Source organism: Crinia signifera, chromosome 6 (genome assembly GCF_055691185.1).
Source record: "Crinia signifera chromosome 6, ASM5569118v1, whole genome shotgun sequence".
NCBI classification, from domain to species: Eukaryota; Metazoa; Chordata; class Amphibia; order Anura; family Myobatrachidae; genus Crinia; species Crinia signifera.
Genome location: NC_139222.1, coordinates 211108611 through 211133894, shown reverse-complemented (window position 1 = coordinate 211133894; position 25284 = coordinate 211108611). Strand labels below are relative to the sequence as shown.

Below are 25284 nucleotides of genomic sequence, written 5' to 3'. Positions count from 1 at the left end.
CAATATATTTTATTTTTAAAATAAATTAATAAATCTTTATCTTACAGTTGATGGTTGCCAGCACCCAGTTGTTTTCACCTGTTGCAATTCCTGATCTTAAATCATTTAGGTTATCAGTGCTTTTAGTAGTATTTTGCCTTCAATATTAAATTGTACACGGTTTATACTTTAACCCAGGGATGGGGAACAAGCTGTTGTTGAACTACGCATCCCAGCATGCCTTGCAACAGTTTTAGTATGGCCAAAAAAGCAAAACTGTAGCAGGGCATGCTGGGATGTGTAATTCAACAACAGCTGGAGGTCCAAAGGTTCCCCATCCCTGCTTTGAACCATTTAAAAGTCTGCAGAATATTATCCTCCAGAATTTCCACAGGCTTTTTAGCAGTTCTGAAGTACACAAATTAGCTGACAGACTTCCTTACTCTGCAACTCTTTTCATTCAACATTTAATTTCCCAGGTTCCAGCTCTACTGTTTATATGAGAGCCCTCGACAGCTGTTTATTCAGTTCCTTTCAAAGTGTGCTAGATTTGGGATAGTTTTCACTTCTTAATGATGGTGCCCCACGGATCCAAAAGTTTGGGAAGTGTGCTGGGAGCCAGGGAGGATACAGCAGTAATAAAACCTGTTGTTACGAAGACATCTCACACTTTACAACCACCCTTCTCCCTAAGCAACAGCACAAAACATAACAGAGCAGGTGAGTCAGTGGGTACCCAGCCTGCAGACTCCCGACCTCTCTGCAAATAGTCTCCTGGTTTAAGCATCTGTGAGCCATGCCTTGACTATGCCAATAAAATGCAAGAGGAGAGTATATTATTTGTGTCAGCGAAAGAAAACTACTAGTACAAGAGGTCACGCGTTGAAATCACAGGGTGTCTAGCGATCGGTGAGGAGAATGGGGGAGATTTAGCCATCAGCACAGTGAGCTCACTGGAAAACCATGCATTGTAGGTGGCAAGGTCTTAAACAGTATTATTAGGAGGTTTTGCTATGTCAGGAATCCTTAACAGTTTTAGTTGAATGCTCAAGGTCTAAACTTTAGTAACAAAGTTGTGCAGAAATTTGGGGTTTAGAATCAAACACATTATAACATGATGAAATATTACCGTAATTCATCATGGGTTGTACCTAATGATTAAGGGGATTATGTCTACCGGAGAAACAGTGTCATACTCTTCCTGGTAACTACAGAGAGATAAATACAAACAACAAATCTAAACCACAATGGCTGTGAGGAGTTAAGTGTATAATAACAAAATAACTACATTGTGAAATTAAATAACTATCAATGAGATGTGAATGATAAAACACACATCATTGGGGCAGCATGGTTGGTGTAATGCAGGGGTGAGGAACCTTTTTTGTGCCAAGGGCCGCTTATATGGGGAAAAAATCCTTCAGGGGCCATATGTAAAAATTTCTCTTACAAATTGTCCTGCTGCAGCAGTCCTACGCTCCGGCGGCTGCCACTGAATAGGACTGACAGTCTCCGGCTGCTGTTGATTAAGAGGAATCTCGCAAGAACTACCGACCTCTCGCTAGAATTCCCCTGTACTTGATTCCCGGCAAAGCTGCCGGGCAGGTGGGTGGGCCACCCGGACCAACTAGGGGGCCGCATATGGCCCCCGGGTCTGAGGTTCCCCACCCCTGGTGTAATGGTTAGCACCGTTTCTTACAGTATTGAAGTCATAGACTTCTATTTCCAACAAAGCCCTAACTTTATGGAGTTTGTATACTTGTGTCACACTTGCATGGGTTTTCTCCAGGTAGTCCAGTTTCCCCCAACAGTTTTGTGTACAAAATGGCAACATTCATCATGGCAACATTTGAACATCAACATTCATTGGGCCTTATTCTGGTCCGTCGGCCAAACGTACGTACGGTCCATATCACCGTACGATTCTAGTACGCGGACGGTGATCGTAAGTCCGCCCACAAAACATCCGCATACGGATGGTCACAAACACCGACAAAGGGGAGTGGCGTACACTTGTGCGTACGCCACTGCACACGGACGGATCTCCTCTTAGACACCGATAACTGGCGTACAACAGAGCGTACGCCACCGTTTACGGACTTCTCCCGGCCGTTTTCCCACCGACATCTTGCGGCTATCTGAGCGTACGCCACCATGCACAGACGGGTCTCGCCTGTTTTCAATAGAAAACTCAGCGTATGTCACCGATCGTGAGAGTGAGCGTACGTCCGTGCACGCTGGCATACCCTTCACATATATGGCCCTGCTAATCTAGCCTTTCAACTATGATTAAGGCAATTAAATGAATTATTCTAATTGTTATTCAATTATTGTTTTCTATTACCTAAATTGTCTACCTTAATAAACAGCCTAATAAAAATAAATTTTAACCTTCCTTACATGTATATTTATTATGTTCTAATGTTGCATTTTAATCACTATCTATGTGTCTATTTAGCATAAACCAAAAAACAATGTTTGTGTTAGAGTGAAAAAGTTGACACATGTCGACATCTGTAGATTGAGTGTCCTGCTGTTTAAAGTATATACAAACACTTACTGAATGTGTGTAGATGGTTATAACCTAACTACCTTGACATATATAAGCAGGTGTTAAAATGAATCTTACCTAAAGCTAAACCAACCTTTACATGTAGAGAAGTGTAGAAAGATATACGCTTCCAATGTGTTTGAGGTCTGTGTGTGGCTTGCAGGTAGTGAAATCATGATTTTCACTTAATAGGCTGCACCATTGCTTATTACATTCAGGTGTCTGAGTAGTAATCAGCGTTAATTAGCATACCCAGGCGTCCGCTGTCTGCGGTATCTCTAAGGGTGGTCTGGAGTTATCGTTGGCGTCCGCCTGTTTTCTGTCCAAAATGCACGGTGCGTTGGCCGATCGAGCGGTTGTAGCACCATACATTTTTGGTGCACACCCCCGTGTACGCCCAGTTTTCCTCATTATTTTGGCCGCTCCCCTCAACACGCCCCTATGCCGCCCACAATGACCGTGCTCTTGCGGACAGGTTTTTTTGCACGGAAAGACCTATCAGTGAGTGTGAAGTCGCCACGCCTGCGCATTGCGAAAGGTACGCATGCGCAGAACAAAACAAAAACCGATCCGACGGCGTACGGCCCGTGATTTATTTTATATGTGTGTGTGTAAACAGGGATAATAGGTAGCAAACTGTCCACAAGTTCCTGGGCAACAGCAGGCATTAAGCATATCAGCTATTTCTTGCCCCACAGTTCTAAGGGGGCGATCCACGCTTTCAGATGCACTAGGTCCAGCTTGTGTCCAGAGGGTGATGGGATGTTGAAACACGCAGTGTGAGACTTGGACCTGCAAAGTGATTTTTGCTTCCCAGGCACTGCAGCATTTTATAAATGATGGAACATCTGTAACATTCATGGCAGAATATTTCACTTTTACTGTTTCAGGCTTAAACAACCCAAAGTGCACAGCTAAATTTTGAGGATTTACCGTCAACCTATTCAATGTCAGCTCCATTTTTCGTGCATCGGCAAAAACGCCCTCCGATAGACGAAAACGGCTGCGGACTCAACAATCCAGTGTTCGTTTTTGACAGTGCAGATTCGACTTTTAACAAAGTGCAGAATCTGACTTTTCAGCCAGGATTGAATACTGACGGACAATATTACCTTTATTTAGTCATTTTTCACCAAAGCAGTTTTGACTTAACAACCTGAAGCTGCATAAGCAAAACATCACTAAAGCATCCGAAAACGGACACCATTTAATAATGAAGTCTCTATTTTTTTTCTGGGTAATTGAATACCCCGTAAATAATGTCCACAAAATAAGGATATCCATGCTTAAGCAACAATATTGAATCATAATGACAGATGCACAAATATGTCACCTGTACCTAAGCATGGATAACCTTAAAAAGTTACCTGTTAGTGAGGCTTATGGATTGGAGATGTGAAATGCTGCCGTAGAACGCCTCTGGTTGTGTACACTGAGCATTTGCTTAGATAATAATAACAGATACTGGAGCTTCTGGCAGTTGGAAATCCCCAAACTGCTTGATCTCATCCTTTAAGAATGATGAGCAAAATCAGTAATGTACATCATCTTGGTAAACCTGAAAGTTTAGATTTGTTGTAATCCTTTTAAAACCAATGGGGCCTAAACACAGGGTGATTTTAGGGTATTTTCTAAGCAATCTGACTTATTTTGACTAGATCGCTTAGAAAATGTGATTAATATCCAGCACACATCGCTGGCATGTCATTGTGCAGCTTTGTGTGCTGAATGATCTTGCTGAGCAATCTTGCTGAACAATCTTGCATTGCTCAGCAAAATCTCCTGTATGTAGGCCTCCTCATTATGTAGCCAAATGTCTGCTGAATGTTTGATATTCACATATCTGTAATGGGTCATTGTCCATAAGTGGTGCTAAGAACAAGCACAATAGGAAATATAAGTAGTACTATTAGTAGTAGGTTGCAAACATATTGTAATCAGTACACTTTACCAAGCACTTGCTGATTCCGTAATCACAGAATGGGATTCCGTTACTATATTACAAAATGTTCCCAGGATACACCAATTGTCATGCTATTACCATGTAGCTTTATACCCAGCAATAAAATTGTAAAACTTTAGATTTAATTCTGGAAGTTGAATTTATGAATTTTGTGTGCACACACAGAGTAATGTGTCCCATGAACAGTGATTATATTACTTACTAAAAATAAGGTAGACTAAATTATCAAGGATTACTTGCACAAGACGGAACTTAAGATACTATGATAGTGTTTTATATGGGTTTATTGTGGGCTGCTGGGTTATGGTGATTTGTGCACAACAATGGTTGCAGTTGTTTGATGAATAGGTTGTATTACTGTAAAAAGGTAAATCCATCACTAGTACAATTCCCTAAAAGAAAAATGTGTAGTTACCTTTAACAGCCAGCCAAATATGTGCTAACATTGTCAAACATTCTATATATATTGATTAAAGTTAATTGATCATATAATTGTAAAAGCTGGCACACTATAACAGAGATGTACACGCCATGGCGCTTGATGGCTGATCCAATGGAGAAAATGTTTCACTGTTTCTTTATTTTGTTTTTAAAATGTGAAATTATGAGATTCTTATAGGCAGGGCCGGCGCTAGCCGCTCAGCAGAGCCTGCAAAGCAGGGAGGCGCTGTGCTGGAGAGGCGCTTTCTCCCTGCTCCACAACTCTGCTGATGTTCTCTGTCCCTGCAGCCAGCTACTGTGCCTGCCCAACTCTGAGAGGCAGCGGCTCCCGCAGTGGGAGTCCTGAAGTGCCGCTCTCACATGCAGGAGGCTGCAGTAGTATGTAATCGATCTGCTACCACTGCTACAGACAGAGGAAGCACGGAGACTGGCCACTAAACACGGCAGGAGCTAGGACCCAGCAACTGCACCTTCCAGAGACCTCCTGCACAGGAGATAAGATTAATCGGCCTAACTGTTCTCCTCACTAGGGCCCTTATTCTGGTTGGTGCGGCCAGAGCCGCACACGGGGCTCCGGCCGCACAAACCAATCCCCGCCCACCCTACGGATCGCCACGGCCGTCCGTACACGGACGGCTGGCGATCCGCATAAAAATGGTGGAGGCGTACGCCTCCACCATGGTGGGAGCTGCCCCCTGCATTCGATGGTCGTCGACCATCGAAGGCAGGTCCGCACGCCCCGGCAGCTCCCGCAAGCTGAGACCACACGGACAATCGTCCGTGTGGTAGCTTGTATGGGGGCTGAAAGCTGACATCCGGCGACGTCAGCTTTCCGCCCCCATGAGTTGCGTCATGCCCTCATTACCATGCATACGCCCCGCGTTTGCATGGGAACGCCCATGAAACGCGGGGCGTACACATAGGGAAATGAGGGCATGAAGCCTCTCACGCCCCTATACGCCCCCTTTGCGGCGGACGAAATCCGTCTGCGGCGAAGGGGGCTGCACATGCGCAGATTGACCTCTGCGCATGTGCAGAGTAAAAACATCGGCGGTACGGCCGCACGCGGGCCGTACCGATCCGATTAGAATAAGGGCCTTGGACAGCAGAGCAGAGGTCAGTGACAGGACTCGACTCAGTGTGCAGTCAGAGCATACATGCTGCAGTTACCTGAACTGATCTAGTATTCTGCCTCACACATGGCTACCAGTCCACAGTAAAAAGTGAGTTTCTGACCATGAAAATGATATAAAAAGGAAGCACTGTATTCACTTATTGAGCCTTTAAACTATTATATATATTTATGGGCCCCATAGCAAAAAATGGAAAGGGCCTCCACCAGTGCCAGGACAGACACATACTACATTACACAATGTGCACGCACCCACTGTCACACACACAGCACACACACACTGTCACACACACAGCACGCACACACTGTCACATACACAGCACACACACACATCACCCACACACACAGCACGCACACACTGTTACACACACATCACCCACACACACAGCCTGCACACACTGTTACACATAGAAGTTACTTACTGTCACTCACTGACTGCACCCACTGCCCCATATACATAATTCACTCACTGCGGGTCCGGGCGTTGTATCCAGACATCTTCTCCAGACAACCACTGGGCGGACGGGGCCTCTGAGTGCAGCTCCGCTGTGCAGCTTCCATTGGCTGTCACATCGGCAGAGCCATCACTGATGCTGAATATTGCAGCCGAGTCCCAGCCGTTTGAAGTGCGGAGCGACGCAGCCGGGGAGGGGTGTCAGTATGCCCCGCCCCTCTTCCAGCGCTGCTTCCGGATCCAGCGCAGCGCACAGCCGCACACTCGCACAGGACTGTCTCAAAGCCGGCATGAAACATTTAAGAGGGTGCAGGGGATGACCTGCTGGACCCGGGCCCCCCCTAAGATGCTGGTCTGGCGGGCCCCATAGCAGTTGCATCCCCTGCACCCTCTGTAGTTACGCCACTGCTGTAGGTGCTCTACCTGCTCTGCTGCCATCCTCTATAGCGATCGGCTTCCACTGCGCCTGTCAGACTGAACTACAGGCATCGTCACTGGCACATACCTCCCAACTGTCCTGCTTATCGCGGGAATGTCCCGGTATTTTGGGACATTCCCGCGTCCCTCCCGCCGCCGGCAGTGTCCCGCGGCAGTTGGGAGTCCCACCCAGTAGTCTGTGAATAGACGCTGTGCGCATGCGTACAGCGTCTATTCTTGCAGGCAGAGGGGCTGGGGGCTCATAGAGCTGCTGGGCATGCCCCACAGCGGCGAAAAACGGGAGCGTGGCCTCGCGATTATAGGCCACGCCCCCCCAAAAATCGCCGCACCGAAGGGGCTCTACTTTGCGCTGTGTGCCTAAGGAGCTGTAGCTGGTGCAATGCGTATAAGTGGCACTACTGTGTGATGTAATGGACACTAATATGTGGTGTAATGTTAATTGGTACTATTATGTGGCCATGCCCCTTCCCCATGAACCTCCTACCTACATTTTTGAAGTGCCTTCGGCGCGCACTGTCCCTGTTTTTGTTTCATGTGTGTGGTGAGGCACAAATTCCTTTTCTGCTACAGGGCACAAAATTGTCTAGTTATAGCAATGCTACTACTGGGCACATTGGCCCTTATTCTGATTGATGCGGACTTTACCGCGTTCTTACGGATTGCGTCTTTACGGCGTCTGCGCATGCGTAGAGAACGCAACGCGCATGTGCCACGCCTTGACTCGGTACCAGTTCGGACAAAGCCCGTCCAAAACTGGTCACCGCAATCAGTCGGGAAATAGGGGCGTATTATGGGCGTCATGCGGAATGACACATGGGCGTAGTTTCAAAGTGGGCAAAACGGGGCGGAAACATGGGCGGACACGGGGGAGTACACTTATGTTGGGGGGCGTACATTCGGAAACCACTCCGAATGCACGCGAGCAAAAAGGGCTGAAATGTGCGGTGTCCACAAGTGTACTATTGCTTTGCGGACACCACTCGTTCATGCGGTAGGCGAACGTACGCCTAATGACTACAACCATTAACACCTGAACCCAATACAATCTACTCCTTTACTCATTACTCACTAATAGGACGCTTGTCAGTGCTTTAATTGAAACCATTGCACTTCAATTGCTGTAAGGGTTAATGTGTGCAATGCATGTGTTAGGCATGCTTGTAAGGATATATTGGAATCTAATTGATTCCAATTCCAAATAAGCAGTTTTTTATGAGGATAGGTAATTGAATAAGTGGGTCATGTGATGTATTGCAGAAGATACTTCATAGTGGGTTGTTTGGCGTAAATACTCCGCTTACGTGCGGTAGCACCGCTTGGCTCCCGGTCGGATGCGGTATTCCCGAGCATACTCTGTAATACTCTGTAATACCGTGCCGAATCTGAGTGTTTCTCCCGCACACGCATGGTTTGTATGTCGTCCGTAAACACGCCCTGTTCTTAAAGAGTGAGTCCGTCCGAATGCGGAGGACACGTGGGCGTTTCTACGGACGATGGCCGCATGCGGAAAAACACCGTGGCGTGCGGACCGCTCCGTAAGAATGCGGGAATTTCCGCACAGATCAGAATAAGGGCCATTATGTGTATAAGAGGCACTTTTACTATGGACATTATACACCTTTTTTTTTTCATTGTGTGCCATGGGCACATGCTGACCAGTGGCGTAGCTAGCGTGAGGCAACCCCCGCGGCCGCTTGGGGGAGCGGGCAGCAGCGGGGGCGCCTGCACCCTCATACCCCACGGTGCAGTGCAGGGACTTGGGTCGGGACGCGCTGTCAGTCAGCAGCGCCGGCAGCAGGAACTCTTCGACCCCTCTGACGGCAGCTAAACTATAGAGACAGGCTGCCGCTGGCTGCAGATAGAGGGAGCTAGTGTGCAGATCCTCTAAGCTCCAGCGTGTCCTGTACGAGAGAAGGCCTGCCCTGGAATCTTGTGTCCAGCAGCTGAGTAAGTACAGTACTAGGTAGTGGTACACTTTGCTGAAGTTTGAGGGGGGGGGGGGGACTCGGAGGTGGTATGTTTGTGTGTATATGCTGTGTGTGTGCTTGTATGCATGTGTGTATGTATTCTATGTGTGTGTGTGTGTGTGTGTGTGTGTGTGTGACTGTATACATTCTGTGTGTATATGCTGTGTGTATGTTTGCTATGTGTGTCTTCTGTACATGCTGTGTATCTTTTTTGTGTGTATGCTATGTGTTTGAAGTTATGCTGTGCTTGTGTGTGTGTGTATCTATGTTGGTGTCTGTACATGGTGTGAGTATGCTACAGTATGTGTGTGTGTGTGTGTGTGTGTGTGTGTGTGTGTGTGTGTGTGTGTGTGTGTGTGTGTGTGTGTGTGTGTGTGTGTGTGTGTGAATGTATGCTATGTGTGTGAATGTATGCTATGTGTGTGAATGTGTGCTATGTGTGTGTGTGAATGTGTGCTATGTGTGTGAATGCCCCTGCTCTCCCCTCAGACCATTTGCACTACTAGCAGTAATGGAAGCTGAAGCTGCAGTCATACATATATTTACACAGCAGCTACAGTTAGTAAAGACACAGCAGAGACAGGTATGTAGTGGGAATAAAGGGGGGGACTTGTGTGCATCATGTAAGGAGTGAATAAGATACTGTAGGTATTATGGCTAAGAGGGGTGGGAAATGGAATGTCATAAAATTCTGATGACAAATGATTGGCAAGGGGGAAATGTGCTAAAATTATGATGAAAAATGTGAATGGTGGGAGGTGGGGGCATGTTATTAAAAATATGGACAGGTCACACAAATATCATGAGAAGGGGGCATGTGAAGAAAAATTTGAATGGTGGGTGCAATTGAGGATAATTGTCATGGGCAGGGGAGACATGTGAAGAAAAATGTGGGAATAGGGAAATTAAATGAAAAATGTAGTAGTGGGCCGTGAAGGAAAATTGAATAGACAGGGTGTGTGCATGGATGAGAAGTTGATGAGCATGCAAGACTTTCAATATATTTTGTAAGGTCTTTGGTACTTTCTACAGATGGGCAACGGAGCCTGCCTCCGGTCCCCGCCCCCGTCGCCCTCAAACCCCCACCCCGAGCGTCCCCCTAACCCTGCCCATCTCCCTGAAGCGGAGAGGGGCAGGGACATGCAGCGTCCCCGCCGAGAGACTTGGACGTGCGCGCGTGTGAAACGCATGCGTGTCCCAGTTCAGTGTAGCCCCTGCCACCAGCGCTCGCCAGCGGGGAGGGTCTGTTGAGCCCCGGCCAAGGATGGCAGGGGCTCCATCTGTATATCCATGCCTCTTTCCTTTCTTTACCTCTGCCACAATCTACATTTGTCCCTCTAGGCACCCCTCTCCCCACTCGTCCTTCCTCATCTGTACATCTGCTACCTCCTCATCCTCATGTGTGCCTGCGCCTCCTCCATCCATGGCTTAAAAGTGACCAACAGAAACAAGAATTATGGCAGGTAAGCACAATTTACACACATGTGTGTGTGTATATATATATATATACACACATACATACATACGTGAGATGTGTCATTACACATTGCGTCATATTGTGAAAGGGGGTCCTAAGGTGAGTCACATATAGTGTAGGTGCACATTTGGGGGGGGGGGGGCGCCAGAAAGTTTTTTGGCAGGGGGGAGCAAAATTTATAGTTACGCCACTGATGCTGACTCTTTATAGCGTATAGGAGGGCGCAAATGTAAAGTTTGCAGGAGGGCGCTGAACACCCTAGCACCGGCCCTGCTTATTTCTAAATAGCTATAACCAGGCTCCCCTCCTATCTGCTAAGGCTTTTTCCCTGCTCATTATTCCCCTCTTCAGTGTTCATTAAACAGCTACTCAAGAGCAAACAGCTTCCATACTCAAGAGCATTCAATGATATTAATTTTTCTTTTTTAAATAAATCAGAGGCATGTCGACTTGCCCAACACTGTATGCTGTGTAGGAAGACAGCAAGAAGCAGTGCAGGCACAGGGTATGATGCTGGAGGGGAGGTACAGGGTTGCAGGCAGGCAGGTCTGGGGCATTCATTTCACACCCTACATACAGTGTACTCCTGGCATATGCCCCTGTACTTCTTATCTGCCAGCACAGAAATTGCCATACTGAAATTGCCACTTGGCCACAAGGAGGCTATGTGGAGTCACACACAGTGCTGTGAACAGATCCTGCAAAACATCATCTGGCCACTGCTGACTGGATTGCAGCGCATGTTTAGTTATTTAGCAGCTGGAGTGTGACAGCTTGCCTACACCTGTTTTACCAATAAGTAACATCAGAGGCATGAGGCACTAGTCTGCATTCTCATTCATTTTGGTTCAATTAAAAAAAAAGTTGCCTTCACAGGGGTGTGGTAGAAAAGATCTACATTAAATAAGTAAACAGTCATTAGTTTGATCCCATATGGTCAACATGGTCATAATATCGACACGGAAAAGGTAGAGTTTATAAGGTCAACAGATACAAAAGTTCAACACAAAAATGGTCAACATTTAAGAGGTTTAATTTTGTATGTTTAACTGATTGTGATCACAATTAGTGGACACATGTTACCTTGAGGCCTCTATACACTCCCCACGCTTCAGGTATCTTGCTTCACTATCGCTGCACTCACCGCGCTTCAGGTAACTTGCTTCGCTACTGCTGCACTCACCACGCTTCAGGTAACTTGCTTCGCTACCGCTGCACTCACCATGCTTCAGGCAGCTTGCTTCGCTACCGCTGCACTCACCACGCTTCAGGTATCTTGCTTCGCTACCGCTGCACTCACCACGCTTCAGGTAACTTGCTTCGCTACTGCTGCACTCACCACGCTTCAGGTAACTTGCTTCACTATCGCTGCACTCACCATGCTTCAGGCAGCTTGCTTCGCTACCGCTGCACTCACCACGCTTCAGGTAACTTGCTTCACTATCGCTGCACTCACCGCGCTTCAGGTAGCTTGCTTCGCTACCGCTGCACTCACCACGCTTCAGGTATCTTGCTTCGCTGCCGCTGCACTCACCACGCTTCAGGTATCTTGCTTCGCTACTGCTGCACTCACCACGCTTCAGGTAACTTGCTTCGCTACTGCTGCACTCACCACGCTTCAGGTAGCTAGCTTCGCTACCGCTGCACTCACCACGCTTCAGGTAATTTGCTTCGCTACTGCTGCACTCACCACGCTTCAGGTAACTTGCTTCACTATCGCTGCACTCACCATGCTTCAGGCAGCTTGCTTCGCTACCGCTGCACTCACCACGCTTCAGGTATCTTGCTTCGCTACCACTGCACTCACCACGCTTCAGGTAACTTGCTTCACTATCGCTGCACTCACCGCGCTTCAGGTAGCTTGCTTCGCTACCGCTGCACTCACCACGCTTCAGGTATCTTGCTTCGCTGTCGCTGCACTCACCACGCTTCAGGTATCTTGCTTCGCTACTGCTGCACTCACCACGCTTCAGGTAACTTGCTTCGCTACTGCTGCACTCACCACGCTTCAGGTAGCTAGCTTCGCTACCGCTGCACTCACCACGCTTCAGGTAATTTGCTTCGCTACTGCTGCACTCACCACGCTTCAGGTAACTTGCTTCACTATCGCTGCACTCACCATGCTTCAGGCAGCTTGCTTCGCTACCGCTGCACTCACCACGCTTCAGGTATCTTGCTTCGCTACCACTGCACTCACCACGCTTCAGGTAACTTGCTTCACTATCGCTGCACTCACCGCGCTTCAGGTAGCTTGCTTCGCTACCGCTGCACTCACCACGCTTCAGGTATCTTGCTTCGCTGCCGCTGCACTCACCACGCTTCAGGTATCTTGCTTCGCTACTGCTGCACTCACCACGCTTCAGGTAACTTGCTTCGCTACTGCTGCACTCACCACGCTTCAGGTAGCTAGCTTCGCTACCGCTGCACTCACCACGCTTCAGGTAACTTGCTTCGCTACTGCTGCACTCACCACGCTTCAGGTAACTTGCTTCGCTACTGCTGCACTCACCACGCTTCAGGTAGCTAGCTTCGCTACCGCTGCACTCACCACGCTTTAGGTAACTTGCTTCGCTACTGCTGCACTCACCACGCTTCAGGTAACTTGCTTCACTATCGCTGCACTCACCATGCTTCAGGCAGCTTGCTTCGCTACCGCTGCACTCACCACGCTTCAGGTATCTTGCTTCGCTACCGCTGCACTCACCACGCTTCAGGTAACTTGCTTCACTATCGCTGCACTCACCGCGCTTCAGGTAGCTTGCTTCGCTACTGCTGCACTCACCACGCTTCAGGTATCTTGCTTCGCTACCGCTGCACTCACCACGCTTCAGGTATCTTGCTTCGCTACTGCTGCACTCACCACGCTTCAGGTAACTTGCTTCGCTACTGCTGCACTCACCACGCTTCAGGTATCTTGCTTCGCTACCGCTGCACTCACCACGCTTCAGGTATCTTGCTTCGCTACCATTGCACTCACCACGCTTCAGGTATCTTGCTTCGCTACTGCTGCACTCACCACGCTTCAGGTATATTGCTCCGCTACCGCTGCACTCACCACGCTTCAGGTATCTTGCTTCGCTACTGCTGCACTCACCACGCTTCAGGTATCTTGCTTCGCTACTGCTGCACTCACCACGCTTCAGGTATATTGCTCCGCTACCGCTGCACTCACCACGCTTCAGGTATCTTGCTTCGCTACTGCTGCACTCACCACGCTTCAGGTATCTTGCTTCGCTACCGCTGCACTCACCACGCTTCAGGTATCTTGCTTCGCTACCATTGCACTCACCACGCTTCAGGTATCTTGCTTCGCTACTGCTGCACTCACCACGCTTCAGGTATATTGCTCCGCTACCGCTGCACTCACCACGCTTCAGGTATCTTGCTTCGCTACTGCTGCACTCACCACGCTTCAGGTATCTTGCTTCGCTACTGCTGCACTCACCACGCTTCAGGTATATTGCTCTGCTGCACTCACCACGCTTCAGGTATCTTGCTTCGCTACTGCTGCACTCACCACGCTTCAGGTATCTTGCTTCACTATCGCTGCACTCACCGCGCTTCAGGTAGCTTGCTTCGCTACCGCTGCACTCACCACGCTTCAGGTATCTTGCTTCGCTACTGCTGCACTCACCACGCTTCAGGTATCTTGCTTCGCTACCGCTGCACTCACCACGCTTCAGGTATCTTGCTTCGCTACTGCTGCACTCACCACGCTTCAGGTATATTGCTCCACTACCGCTGCACTCACCACGCTTCAGGTATCTTGCTTCGCTGCCGCTGCACTCACCACGCTTCAGGTATCTTGCTTCGCTACTGCTGCACTCACCACGCTTCAGATAACTTGCTTCGCTACTGCTGCACTCACCACGCTTCAGGTAGCTAGCTTCGCTACCGCTGCACTCACCATGCTTCAGGTAACTTGCTTCGCTACTGCTGCACTCACCACGCTTCAGGTAACTTGCTTCACTATCGCTGCACTCACCATGCTTCAGGCAGCTTGCTTCGCTACCGCTGCACTCACCACGCTTCAGGTATCTTGCTTCGCTACCGCTGCACTCACCACGCTTCAGGTAACTTGCTTCACTATCGCTGCACTCACCGCGCTTCAGGTAGCTTGCTTCGCTACCGCTGCACTCACCACGCTTCAGGTATCTTGCTTCGCTGCCGCTGCACTCACCACGCTTCAGGTATCTTGCTTCGCTACTGCTGCACTCACCACGCTTCAGGTAACTTGCTTCGCTACTGCTGCACTCACCACGCTTCAGGTAGCTAGCTTCGCTACCGCTGCACTCACCACGCTTCAGGTAACTTGCTTCGCTACTGCTGCACTCACCACGCTTCAGGTAACTTGCTTCACTATCGCTGCACTCACCATGCTTCAGGCAGCTTGCTTCGCTACCGCTGCACTCACCACGCTTTAGGTATCTTGCTTCGCTACCGCTGCACTCACCACGCTTCAGGTAACTTGCTTCACTATCGCTGCACTCACCGCGCTTCAGGTAGCTTGCTTCGCTACCGCTGCACTCACCACGCTTCAGGTATCTTGCTTCGCTGCCGCTGCACTCACCACGCTTCAGGTATCTTGCTTCGCTACTGCTGCACTCACCACGCTTCAGGTAACTTGCTTCGCTACTGCTGCACTCACCACGCTTCAGGTATCTTGCTTCGCTACCGCTGCACTCACCACGCTTCAGGTATCTTGCTTCGCTACCATTGCACTCACCACGCTTCAGGTATCTTGCTTCGCTACTGCTGCACTCACCACGCTTCAGGTATATTGCTCCGCTACCACTGCACTCACCACGCTTCAGGTATCTTGCTTCGCTACTGCTGCACTCACCACGCTTCAGGTATCTTGCTTCGCTACTGCTGCACTCACCACGCTTCAGGTATATTGCTCCGCTACCGCTGCACTCACCACGCTTCAGGTATCTTGCTTCGCTACTGCTGCACTCACCACGCTTCAGGTATCTTGCTTCGCTACCGCTGCACTCACCACGCTTCAGGTATCTTGCTTCGCTACCATTGCACTCACCACGCTTCAGGTATCTTGCTTCGCTACTGCTGCACTCACCACGCTTCAGGTATATTGCTCCGCTACCGCTGCACTCACCACGCTTCAGGTATCTTGCTTCGCTACTGCTGCACTCACCACGCTTCAGGTATCTTGCTTCGCTACTGCTGCACTCACCACGCTTCAGGTATATTGCTCCGCTGCACTCACCACGCTTCAGGTATCTTGCTTCGCTACTGCTGCACTCACCACGCTTCAGGTATCTTGCTTCACTATCGCTGCACTCACCGCGCTTCAGGTAGCTTGCTTCGCTACCGCTGCACTCACCACGCTTCAGGTATCTTGCTTCGCTACTGCTGCACTCACCACGCTTCAGGTATCTTGCTTCGCTACCGCTGCACTCACCACGCTTCAGGTATCTTGCTTCGTTACCACTGCACTCACCACGCTTCAGGTAACTTGCTTCACTATCACTGCACTCACCACGCTTCAGGTATCTTGCTTCACTATCGCTGCACTCACCATGCTTCAGGCAGCTTGCTTCGCTACCGCTGCACTCACCACGCTTCAGGTATCTTGCTTCGCTACCGCTGCACTCACCACGCTTCAGGTATCTTGCTTCTGTTACTGTTGACCAGGACTGTTACTGTTGACCAGGACTGGACTGCCCATCTGGCACTTCTACCAAATGCCAAAAGTCTGACAGACCAATCCATCCACTGCTCTGCTCGACCACCAAGCATACAGATAAATTTTGGTGTGGCGTGAGACATTGTGGTGTGGTGTGTGGCCATGCTCCTGCAAGCTATGACCACACCCCATCCTCACATAAGTGAAAAGGCTTTAATACAGCCCCAGTCCGTTCCTGCTGTCAACCTATAGTAGGCACTGGAACCCATTCACAGCTTGCACAGGTGTACTTCAGCTTAAGTGCCTCCAGGGCAAGTACAGTCAGTAATCCCCCTGGAGGCAGTAGCTTCCTTACTCACAGCTCTAAGGGCGGTATTCAATCCCAGATTCTGGCAGTCAGAATCCTGGCCTTTTCCGATGGCTTCTGACAGTACATTGACAGTCGGTATTCAATTCTTGCCCCTAGCCCCTCTGTTTCCCTGAATAGCGCGGGAAATGGTCATCTGTCAGACCACACTTAGGTCGACAGTCATTAGGTCAACCCTGGAAGGTCGACTGGCCCCAAGGTCGACAGGGTTAAAGACCGACATGGGTCAAGGTCAACATGACTTAAGGTCGACATGGGCCAAGGTCGACATGGGTTTAGGTCGACAGTCATTAGGTCGACATGAGTTTTTCACTGTTTTTTGAGCCGACATGTGCCGACAGGCGGTATTTCATGCCCTACCATCCACTAGGGCGTGATGGGAGAATAAAATATTGTGCCGAGCGTAGCGAGGCACCGTGCCCGAAGCATTGCGAGCAAAGCAAGCGATGCGAGGGGCTGCGGTTCAACTCCAACTGTGTCCATGTCGACTGTGTCGACATTCGGGTAAAAAACAGTGAAAACCTCATGTCGACCTAATGACTGTCGACCTAAACCCATGTCGACCTTTAGTCATGTCGACCATGACCCATTTCGACCTTTAACCCTGTCGACCTTGGGGCCAGTCGACCTTCCGGGGTCGACCTAATGACTGTAGACCTAAGTCTGGTCTGACAGATGTACCGATTCCAATAGCGCACAGCATCTATTGAGCGCACTGACAGCGGGGACTCCCAACAGCCCCCCACCCCCACAACATACACTGCCAGCTGCCGGTGGGATGTGGTACAGTCCAAAATAAATGGAACTGTCTAGCAAAAATTGGTAAAGTTCAAAGGTATGTCATGCATTGAAGTTTATCTATTGGCAAGTGTCATGAAGCACTGCCCTGTAATGTATTTCTGTACACACCTTTATGATGTATGGATGCTTTGGCAAGCTTTTTTCTATCATTAAAGTATTCGTTTTGGTTAAATCATGTTGGATATTTCCGCAGATTCCCAGCGTGCCAGGACTAGCTATTTTTATTTGTATTTAACTGTACATCCATGAATGTGTGTATTCTGTAGCTGGCTCCCTTTAATTGAGATGACTCCTCACTCCACAGCACTACTTATTAATTATTAAAATGCCATCTGTCAGCTTTAGCCCAGCACGTAGACGCTGTCAAGAGTGTGAGAGTGAATCTTGGACCACGCCTCTGTACGGTTCTGCCCTACACACCTTGCCAGAAATGTAATGTGAATCTGGGCTTATAACAGAATCATAGGCTGAAGTGTAGAAGTTTGGAATACCTGTGCCCTCTGGCTGTTCCATTTTCTTACATGAGTTACAGTATAACCTCAAGTCTTATCATTCTGGGATATTATTATACACAAATGAGAAATGCTAAACATCAAAACAGAAATACTTTGTAGAATAGATGACTCTTCTGTTTTAGAATTGATATTGATATCCATTCCCATTTCATTTTCAGCATCTGTATTCACTAATTGAGAGCTGCCATGATGTTTCTCTAATGAGTATGTTTATAGACAATTGAAGCTTTCTGTTCTTACACTGAACAAAGTAGCTGTAAAAAGTTAAGTATAGTTTACATTTGTATTACAAGTTACACTGTTTATTAACAAAGTCTAAATATTAGTAGCTTGTAACAGCCAATCAAACATTGACTTTCATTGTCTAACGTTTTACATTAATCAAAGCTAATTTTAAGTTACTGCAAATTATACTTTCTTGATAACCCCCAGGCCAGCCCTAAGCATAGGCAAAGAGATGGACAGAGACAGTTTGCTGGGCACCTGACCTATAAGGCCTGGGGAAGAGAAGGGCAGGTCAGGTGATGCGCTGTGTGGCCTATGGGGATGGGCACTATTATTGTGTGGTGTAACATGAATAAGGACACTTATGTATGATTTAATGTTAACAAGGTTACTATTGTGTGGAATAATGTAAATGTAAATAAGTTTGCATTACTGTGTGGCATAATTTAAATTTGGGGTGCTATTGTTTGATCACACCCCTTTCCAGCAAGACCACCCTTGTTTGGCACAGAGCACATATATTTCTACTTATGGCTCCTTGGATGAGAATTGCTACAGGCAAGGAATGGTTAGTGCTGTTGGTTGCTGCTGTGATCTGTTCTGCTGGGTGTTGGGTGATGTTCTGGGAGAGGGGTGCTGGATTGGAGGTGGAACTAGCAGCTAGGGGGCACGAGCCAAAATCCCCCTCTTAATTCTACACCAATGTTTCCCAACCTTAAAGGATTTGCAATAAGACACCATTAACATAATCATTCAGCCAATCACTGGGCAGTACGGATGGTGTAATGGTAAGCATTACTGCCTCACAGCGCTAAGGTCATGGGTTCGATCCCCAAATTAAGACCTAGAATGTCTGAGTGTGCGTGTACATGTGGTAGGGAATATAGATTGTAAGCTCCGCTGGGGCAGGGACTGATGTGAATGTTCAAATATTCTCTGTAAAGCGCTGAATAATATGTATGGGTACTTGTTTCCTAGCATTTGCTTAGTGGGCTATTATGTGTAGTGAAATCGCATCGCACATCGCATGGCTTTTTGTGCCTTGCGATGTGTGCGATGCGATCTCAGTAGTTAATTTAGTTAATTTATTCACTGCACCCTGAGTGAAATCGCATGGCAGATGAGATGAGATCAGATCAGATAAGATGAGATCAGATGAGATGAGATCAGATGAGATGAGATCTCAGTAGTTCATATGGTAAAACACCTAAAACAGCACCACTCTCCACGTCATCCCGAAGCGTGGCGAGCGCAGCGGAACGCCTCCTTCAACCTTTTCATACCCCCACTATCCATGTCGGCATGGAGTTGATTTTCTATAGTGTGGCGAGCGCAGCGAGCCACCGAGAGCGAAGCGTGGCGAGCGTAGCAAGCCCCGCGAAGGTACGCGGATTGCTTTACATGTATTCCGCGTCCCCTCGGGCTCGGTGGCTCGCTGCGCTCACCACACAATATTATATGAACTGCACGCCGACATGGATAGTGGGGGTATGAAAAGGTCGGTGGATGCGTTCCACCGCCCCTCGCGGGGCTCGCCATGCCTCGGGGTGACGTGGAGAGTGGTGCTGTTTTAGGTGTTTTACCATATGAACTACTGAGATCTCATCTCACATCTCACGCCACAAAAAAGGGCCATGCGATGCGATTTCACTCAGGGTGCAGTGAATAAATTAACAAAAATAACTACTGAGCGTACGTAGGAAATCTGGGCGCCCTGCTAGGAAACAAGTATCTATGTATGCACTATATAAGAACCCGTTAATAATAATAGTTACAGGAATAAATCCAGAGGATGACAAAAGAGCAAACATTGCCCCACAGCACAAAAGTGGAAGCAAGGAAGAGGTAAGTAACTAAAGACCAATAAGCCTTGGTACTTGTGTATTATCAGGGCGCCCACGATTTACATCGTAGGGCATTATACAATTAAATATCTGTCGCATCGCATCGCATGCGATGCGATGCGACCCGATTTTCAATTGTACAGGCACCCTAATGGGTGATTACTATGTTAAATGCCCCCCCATTGTTAACGCCACCCCCACTATCAACGCCAACCCGAAGCGTGCCCGCGAGGGGAGGCGGTATGCGTCCTCCGACCTTTTCATACCCCCACTATTCACGTCGGCCTGGAGTTAATTTTATATTAAATGTTAATTTGCATGTTAAATGCACCCCCAGACCCGATTTTTAATTATACAGCCACTCTGATGGGTGATTACTATGTTAAATGCCCCCGCATTGTTAACACCACCCCCACTATCAACACCAACCCGAACCGTGGTGAGCGAAGCGAGCCCGCGAGGGGCGGCGGTACGCGTCCTCCGACCTTTTCATACCCCCACTATCCACATCGGCGTGGAGTTGATTTATATAGTGTGGCGAGCGCAGCGAGCCCCCGAGCCTGAAGTGTGGTGAGCGCAGCGTGCCCCGCGAGGGGACGCGGATTACTTCACATGTATTCCGCGTCCCCTCGCGGGGCTCGCTGCGCTCGCCACACTTTGGGCTAGTTGACTCGCTGCGCTCGCCACACTATCTGAAATCAACTCCACGCCGACGTGGATAGTGGGGGTATGAAAAGGTTGGAGGACGCGTACCGCCGCCCCTTGCCGGCTCGCTGCGCTCGCCACGCTTCAGGATGGCGTTGATAGTGGGGTGGCATTAACAATGGGGGGGCATTTAACATAGGAATCAGCCATCAGGGTGCCTGTGCAATGTAAAATCGCATGCCATGTGATGCGACGCGATATAAAAATTGTACAGTCGGCCCTGCAAACCCTCAAATTGGGTCCCATCGCATCCCATCGCATACCTTAATTAGTGGTATGCGATGCGATGCGATGCGATGGGCCCCTGATAATACACAAGTACCTAAGCCTTACATCAGTAATTGGGGCCTTACATCAGTAGCATATCTAGATTTTAATAAGGCTTTTGTCATGGTTACAGCAGACTGCTAAAAAATTAAATTGGAAAGCTTGGAATTGGATTCTCAGATGGCTGAATGGATAAGATATCGGTTGCATTAACCAAGGGTGGTTGTAAATGAAGTGCATTCACAGAATGGCAAGGTTAACAATGGAGTACCCTGGATCTGTGCTTTTTAACATCTTTGTTGGTGACTGCTAATGGAATTTAATTGAATGTGTTTACTTTTGCAGATGACACAAAGATATGCAACAGCGTAGACACAACATGAGGAGTAACTTTAATGATTGAAGATCCAGGTAGACCAGAGGAATCATCATGAATGTGACAACTATCGTTTGATTCCAAAAACTGCACAATCCTGCACAGGGTTTCAAAAACTTAAACGATAAATATAATATCAAGGGCACTCTAATGGAAACTACAGTGGAGGATTTTAGGAGTTACTATTATATAACGGAAACAGGTAAGCAATGTAACAAAGCAATGAGGAAGGGAAATCAGATGCTTGGTTGCATAGGGAATCAGCTGCAGGAAGAAAGAAATAATAATGCCACTTTATATGTCATTGGTACAACGTCATCTAGAATACTTTGTTCAGTTCTGGAGGCCATATCTCCTTAAAGAGATCTGGACCTTGGGTCGACATGCAATATATTGACAGTAAAAAGATCAACTACTATTGGTCAACATGCATTAAGTCAACACGGACAATAGGTCATTATGGTAATGTAAAGGTGGAGTTTAGGAAACTCTGCCCCAGACATTAGAATATGTATTGGAAATACTTGCCACTGGTGTGATCAATGCAGACCCTTGCTAGCTTGTGATTGTATAAGTAGGCAATGAAAGAGTTACAAAATGTATGATGTCGACAGGGCTACACTGATGAATGATGATTGGAGCATTCAGCACTAATTATTGCCATTGCAGGTTGGCAGCTGGGTTACACATAGACTGCAGCTGAAAAGAGAATTGACTATAAACATAGAGGCAATTTAGGGATTAGCGTACGTACCGCAGTGTGCTGGCTGCATGCTCCTATCTCCCAGCCTGGCACAGCTCGTGGGGCCCCTCTTTGCTTTTGCATTCTTTCAATAATGATATGTAATTTTGTTATGTAGAAAGAGGAGGGGGCCTCCTTAAATGTCGGTGAGACCGTGGGAAACAAAGAAATCATCCATACACAACAATGTACCTAATAAAAAGTTGTAACGTCTCTAAGATAAATTTGTGGTTATTGTACCTGTGCAGACATGTTGACAAGATGAATAACCTCTGATAATGGGTAACTCCACACCTTACTAGTCGGCAAATGTGGTGAAAAGTGGACTCAAGGGGACTCAAGGGGACTCAAGGGGACCAAAGTAAATAACAGAATTTCATGATATAACAGAGGAGAGAGATAAAGGAATAGTCAATTGGATTCTGTCGTATTACAGCCTGTTGGGTCTATGTTCTGTCTTGGAGAAAGGAAAGGTACCAGCCAACCAGCAACTATGGTAGTTAGGAACTGATGGCTGGTACATATCCAATAAACCCCAAAAAAACATGGGGAGCATAAAAAACACCAGTTTTTCACTATGTTTGCCAATGGGTATTAACAAGCTCTCCAATTAGATTTCCTGATTATTTGAGGATTTTGCTTCACCTGCCTCAGACAGTCAGATCAAGGGAATTACCCGTGATCGCCCTTTATATATTTCCACTTTAACTCTGTAAGGGGGGGATGCTCTTACATCCGCGCCCCCTTACCGCCGTCCATCACTGGCTACCGCAAACATAATTATCGCATATGATCTAACATATGCGATAATTATCACAAAAGACAGCTCTTGCGTTAGGAGCTGTCTTTTGTGTTGACCCGGCGATGAGCGGCGGGTCCCGGCGGCTCCCCCCTCCCTCTCTTACCCGGCCTGAAGCTGCTGCTGCTGCAGGGGGTGCTGGCTCTCCTCATCCTCCCGGCACCCGGAACAGTGCAGGGAGGAGGAGGAGGTCACAGGTCCAGGCAGGACAGCTCTGTGCTGCCCTGACACAGGGGAGGGGGGATCGGTGCGGGGCGGCAGTGGGTAGGTGCGGGGCAGCGAGGGGTCATGTTAGAAGCCCATAGGCTTCTATGGGGCATCGCCAGATTTTTCTGGCAATGCCTACCTGCCGCGATAACCCGGTGGGGGATGCTTAGAGCATCCCAAAATGCGGTAAAAACCCGATAACGGGGGTTTTACCACATTTATAGTTTAGAGAATCTCCCCCTAAGACTTAATACATAGGCCCCTGTGTTTTAAAAATGACAAGAGCTGATTGGTTGGTGTTTCATCTCTCTCCGCTTTATCTCTCTCCAAACTTTAATAACTATTCCCAATCTCCCTCATTATTTTTTAGCCATCGAAAACTGAGTTTTGAAATTCTGTAAATTTACATTTTATACCTGAGCAACATGTTATACCATTCTGTCTACTAATGTAAGGATTTTTATATTTCCGATGATTATCTAATAATACGCGTCATGTTTGTGTTATTAGTCCACTCAATGTACTTTGTCTATCAGATGGTTATAAATAACTTGTCTAGGGTAGGTTCTATTTTACCATGAACCTCTATGACAAATATAAAAAGTGAGGGGTAAATTTACTATGATAGGAGGTCTATTGAAGATGGGTTGTTGCCCATAGCAACCAATCACATTCTACTTCATATTTAATTAGTACCTTCTAGAAGATAATAGATAGTAAATTTGCTTATCACATTATTTCTTTGTACTGTACATTGTGTGCATATACAGTATTTAAAAAGTTATGTTTCTCAATTTCTAATTCCATATGTACAATACGTGAGTGATAGGCAAATTACTTCTCAAATGGACAAAACCATTTGCACTGCAGGGCGGGGGGGGGGGGCAGCTATAACATGTGTAGATAGAGTTCATATTGGGTGAGTTATTTTGTTTCTGTGCAGGGTAAATACTGACTGCTTTATTTTTACACTGCAACATAGATCTTACTTTGAAGTAAAACTCCACGCAAATTGAATTCTCTCTGCACATGTTACATCTACCCCACCTGCAGTGCACATGGTTTTGTCCATTTGAGAAGGAATTTGCCTTTGCTAGTGAACCAGAATAAGGTCCATTGTTGCCTAGCTATGTGATATTGCCATGGGTTGCCTCTCCTGGTAGGTGAGAACACTACTGACTAGACTGTAAGTAAGTATGTGGTCCTCTGCCTGAGCAGTACAGTTTTGGTACTTTATGTTAATGAGAAATAACTTATGTTTAGCAGATTTATAAACCATATGTGCAGTTTCCTGTTACAACAGACATTAAAAACCTCTTGATGTTTTGTGTTTGATTTTTTAATCTATTTAAACATTAATTGAAAAGGGGCCCTAGATCAGGCTGGTATTAACTCTTTGAGTGCCAAGTGAGTTTGCCAAAATAGGTGTGAAAAATGCCAAGCAGACATTTTTATTCGTCATAATGCTTACCTTCTATAGCGAACATAATCTTTTTTTACACATTTTTAATTTGAATTTATATAACAAATGTGAGCGACGCTGGCATTTTTTGAGGATATTTTGCACATCTCTCACAGAGATATTAGCACTCAAAGGGTTAATGCATTAGGTTACTGTAGCTCCATGTGTAATACAGCTGCGCAGAAGCTCAAATGCCAAATTGTCTTTGTGTGATGCTCTAGCCTAGAGCCTGCATGTGTGCATTTCACTATATACTGTATGGCGGTCAGTTTTCATGGTAATGTTGATGTTTTTGTTATAATTTTCATGAGTACATAACTGTGACCCAAGTGTAATGGGCACCAGAGATAAAGCCACAACATTTAAAGTGACAGTTAGTTTTAAAACAAACCTAGTCTGGGCTTAAACTACAGTAAGTGCTACATAAAATCTAGTGGCCATAATCCTGGAACAAGAGACTATGGGCCAGATTCTCTAAGCTTCAACAGTGATAAAATGGAGAGTGATAAACAGCCAGCCAATCAGATCCTGCTGACATTTTTTCAAACACAGTCTGTGACATGGCAGGTAGGAGCTGATTGGCTGGCTGTTTATCACTCTCCATGTTATCACTTTTGAAGCTTAGAGAATCTGGCCCTATTACATTTGGGCCTATATGTCTTGTTGGTAGTTGCTTACATAGATATGTGTGAGCCATACTAGGATCTAGCAGAGCAATATGAGTTTGTCCTTTATGTAAAGCAGTGGTTCTCAACCTCGGTCCTTAGGACCCCCAACAGTACACGTTTTCCAGGTCTCCACACAGAATCACAGGTGAAATAATTAGCTCCACCTGTGATCTTTTAAAATGTGTCAGTGAATAATGAGTGCACCTTTGCACCTGCCAGGTGACATGGAAAACGTGCACTGTGTGGGTGGTCCTGAG

General features: G+C 47.3%; 1 long non-coding RNA gene across 4 annotated transcripts in view; it reads left to right on the top strand.

Moving 5' to 3' along the window:
* Positions 1-8648: 8648 nt before the first annotated feature.
* The window catches only part of LOC146008932 (uncharacterized), a 141599-nt gene continuing 124963 nt past the window's right edge, over positions 8649-25284 (top strand). Inside the window, exons 1-5 of one of the 4 annotated variants that reach the window (XR_014444590.1) lie at positions 8649-8905; positions 10267-10388; positions 17891-17995; positions 21119-21351; positions 21819-22792. This is a non-coding gene — a long non-coding RNA (uncharacterized LOC146008932). Of the gene's footprint in view, positions 8906-9321; positions 9509-10266; positions 10389-17890; positions 17996-21118; positions 22793-25284 lie in introns of those variants that run through there. The other 3 variants (XR_014444589.1, XR_014444588.1, XR_014444591.1) reach the window with 3 other exon arrangements.